Source organism: Trichomycterus rosablanca, chromosome 24 (genome assembly GCF_030014385.1).
Source record: "Trichomycterus rosablanca isolate fTriRos1 chromosome 24, fTriRos1.hap1, whole genome shotgun sequence".
Classification (NCBI taxonomy): domain Eukaryota; kingdom Metazoa; phylum Chordata; class Actinopteri; order Siluriformes; family Trichomycteridae; genus Trichomycterus; species Trichomycterus rosablanca.
Genome location: NC_086011.1, coordinates 3,941,496 through 3,945,742, shown reverse-complemented (window position 1 = coordinate 3,945,742; position 4,247 = coordinate 3,941,496).

Sequence of the window (4,247 nt, the reverse complement as noted above, 5' to 3'; positions counted from 1 at the left end):
GCCGCTTGCACAACCCCATGTGATCAAGGAGAGACGATCATCCCACACCAATCCGTGGCCACTTCTTATCACCCGCCAGAGTCGTATTGACTCATGTGACCCCACTGTAGATACTGGTGGAAATAAACAGATTGCTGTGGACTGTCTGGCTTTCAGATGACTGCCATGTGAAAAGGTGGTGTGATGCTGTGCTTCAAAGTCTGGATATGTGGGTCTGGATCCTTTTTTTGAAGATAATAAGCTTTTAAATCATGTGGAAGTTCAAGTCAAGTGACTAGAGCGAGTAGTTCAAATATGTAAATAAAGGAGTTGACCACGTCAGGCAGACGACTAATAAATCGATAAAATATAAGGAACTTACAAGAAGCACTTGAGAGCAGCTGGGCCGCCTTTCAAGTTTTATTACTGTACCTTAAACAACTGAGTTACCTCACTGCAGAAGCATCAATTCTGCTGCATAGCAAGAGGTCTGCTCATAGGTGTGGTTAAAGTCACATTCTCCTTCATTATCTGGCCTTTTATTAGCACCTAAGCTTCATGTCATCTAGACCTACAGTTCTTACTTTTATTTATTCAGACCCATAAACATTCTCTACATCACCTGTAGTATCAGAAGAAATGATTCCCACCACCAGAATGAAACACAGTTTACTTAAAATAAGGCATCAACCCGGGCGGCACGGTGGCTCGGTGGGTAGCACTGTCGCCTCACAGCAAGAAGGTCCTGGGTTCGATCCCCAGGTGAAGCGGTCCGGGTCCTTTCTGTGCGGAGTTTGCATGTTCTCCCCGTGTCTGCGTGGGTTTCCTCCGGGAGCTCCGCTTTCCTCTCACAGCCCAAAAACATGCAGTCAGGTTAATTGGAGACACTGAATTGCCCTATAGGTGAATGGGTGTGTGTATGTGTGTCTGCCCTGCGATAGACTGGTGCCCTGTCCAGGGTGTTACTGTGTGCCTCGCGCCCATTGAAAAGCTGGGATAGGCTCCATCACCCCCCTCGACCTTAACTGGATAAGCGGTTAAGAAAGTGAGTGAGTGAGTGAGTGAGTGAGTGAGGGCATCAACCCCTAATTTTTGCTGGATCTTAGTTAAGTTTGTTTGGTGCACAACCAGGTGTAGCTGTAACACTTGTTATAATAAGCTCAGATATTTTTGTATTTTTTATTTGGTTCACAAAATGCAACATGGTCACACGTGAGAACATGTAGAACGTTCCAGATAAATGGATACTTGAAAAATGATTTCTACGAATGTGTCAACAGTTCAAACAGTCGGATTCCAGTTATTTATTTGTTCTCAGAAACACTGCGGAAAAGGCAGGAACACACACTGTCAGCATCTCAATAAATTGCAAGGGAACACACACTCACATACAGTATGAACTCACTCTGTCACAGCTAGGGCCATTTAGAAGAAACCCTCCTCATGGAAAGTCCTAAAGAGTTTAAACCCTGGTCCTCAGGACACATATTGCTGTGCGACACTTACTGTACCAGTTACATCCAACTAAATAATGTGATAATGGTAAACTCTGGACTTCTTTGCACCTTTGGTGAATTTGGTTTTGGTGATCTTTACCTGACCATATCATTCAATCATTCTAAGCACATTTGAGGTGACACAAGGCCAGTATACACCGTGGACCACCTCACATTCACTTACTCAATAGCTCACACATATCTAGAACCAAACTGGAGTAACCAATTTACTTAATGCATGATTTTGGAGGTGAGAGGTATGGAAATGTTCAGAGATGCCTGCAGCAGACAAAATTGCCTTTCAATTGCGGGGTGGGGTTATCAACGCTGTGTAAGGACCTTGGTTGCCCAGGGCGCCTGTACATGCAAGCCGCCTGTACGAGAAGCCGACCTCACGTGCAAATCCACCAAAGTATGGGAGAATAAGAAGGGGTTGGTGGACTGCGCACACGTCGGAGGGAGTGTGAGCTCTCAGGGGAATATACAACCTCCTTGGACGCCATCGGGGTCCCCAGGAACGGATTGGCTGCGCTAAATTGGAAGAAAAATGCATTAAAAATTCCTCAAAAAAAGAGAGGACCTACAGACACATGCCAAACTTGTAGACTGGAAAAGGCTAAGAACAATATATCCATGTTGGTCTGTGGTTTCTCCTGAAATCCAGTAATAGCCCTTCTGTCATTTAAGATATTGCACTATGTTGTTAAAGTGAACACTTGAATTGAATGATAATACTGAAAATCATATAATAATCTGATTATTAGTGTGTTTGTAAACAAACTCCAGGAGCTCATACGAGGGTTTTGAAGCTCAGCCCAGCCACCAAACTATCTTTCTTCTCTCCTCAGGTCAGGTCCAAGTGCCTGTCATTTCTCTTTGCCTGCTGGAGGTTACTTGAATGACACTTGCTAAGTGAATGTCAGAGCTCACTATTTACAGTCGCTGCACTGTCCAGGGATGCTGTCAACCAGACCTAACCCCAGTCCACACGCTCCTGGCTAACAGCAGTACACTTCCTCATGTCTGTTACTGCACAGTGACAGGAACCCTAGGCCAGAACAAAGCCTCTTAAAACTCTGACCAATTTCCTGCCGCCATCGGCTTCAGCTACAGCTCCCGTGCAGGGCTATCTTGGGACATGTCTTTTCCCACCCACTTTCAGCAATTAGCAAATCATAAAAAAGCACCCCGACTGGCACGGAGTTACGCCTGGCTACGAGTTCGACCTCGAGGCGGAGGAGAGATGGTTCTCGGTAACGGAGGAAATGGTGGATGAATGGAGACACGTTTTTCCTCTCACTGTTTCTCTCCTGCTCTGCATCTTGAACATGCTGAAGTTATTAAAGAGGGTTCGAGATGTGTATATACACCAGTCCAAACAATCTGTGTTAGGTTAAAAGTGGAAATTGAAATGGTGGGTTGAATATGGTTTCTGCTTCTGCCGTAACACTGGAACATGATCTAATGGCAAACAATTTCAAGCTGCACGTGGAGCAGCTGCACTACTGGTTTTTACCACTTTTTCCACCTTTTTAGTTGTTGCCAATTCCCACCAGTTTCTACTCATTAACTGATTTTTGCTGTCATATCTAGCATGTGCTATCTCTGAAACTCCTCAAACTTACAAGCTAAAGACAGCCACTGTTTGTACACACAACAGTTATTTCTCCAAACAGATGGACAGGTATTTTAAGCTACGATAGCTTGGCAAATAATCTGCATGTAATCACTTGAAATAGTCTATATAGTATCCTAAACTAATTATGGTAAAACAAATGAATTAAACTGGTAGTCACATGTGCAGTATGTACTGTGGTAGTGTGCAGTATGTACTGTGCTAGTATGCAGTATGTACTGTGGTAATATGCAGTATGTACTGTGGTAGTATGCAGTATGTACTGTGGTAGTATGCAGTATGTACTGTGCTAGTATGCAGTATGTAGTGTGGTAATATGCAGTATTTACTGTGGTAGTATGCAGTATGTACTGTGGTAGTATGCTGTATGTACTGTGGTAGTATACTGTGGTAGTATGCAGTATGTAGTGTGGTAGTATGCAGTATGTACTGTGCTAGTATGCAGTATGTAGTGTGGCAGTGTGTAGTAGTATGTACTGTGGTAGTATGCAGTATGTAGTGTGGCAGTGTGTAGTAGTATGTACTGTGGTAGTATGCAGTATGTACTGTGGTAGTATGTAGTATGTACTGTGGTAGTATGTAGTATGTACTGTGGTAGTGTACAGTATGTACTGTGGTAATATGCAGTATGTACTGTGGTAGTGTACAGTATGTACTGTGGTAATATGCAGTATGTACTGTGGTAATATGCAGTATGTACTGTGGTAATATGCAGTATGTACTGTGGTAGTGTACAGTATGTACTGTGGTAATATGCAGTATGTACTGTAGTAGTATGCAGTATGTACTGTAGTAATATGCAGTATGTACTGTGGTAGTGTACAGTATGTACTGTGGTAGTATGCAGTATGCATTTTGAGCACAGCCGACGCGCTCTCGTTCAGCCGCAAGGAGGAGTCGAGTTCTCTCACTTACTCACACACTGTAGTGCGAACCTACACACACACACACACACACACCTCCTCTCTCTCTCTCTCTCTCTCTCTCTCTCTCTCTCTCTCTCTCTCTCTCTCTCTCACTCTCTCAGTGTATCGGTGTCTGGCAGCAGTCGAGCCCGGGATGCTGTGCTGGTCAGTGTTTGAGCACCGGGCGCTGCGACTGCTTGAGCTGAGAGCTGGCGGGCACCGTGGCTGGGA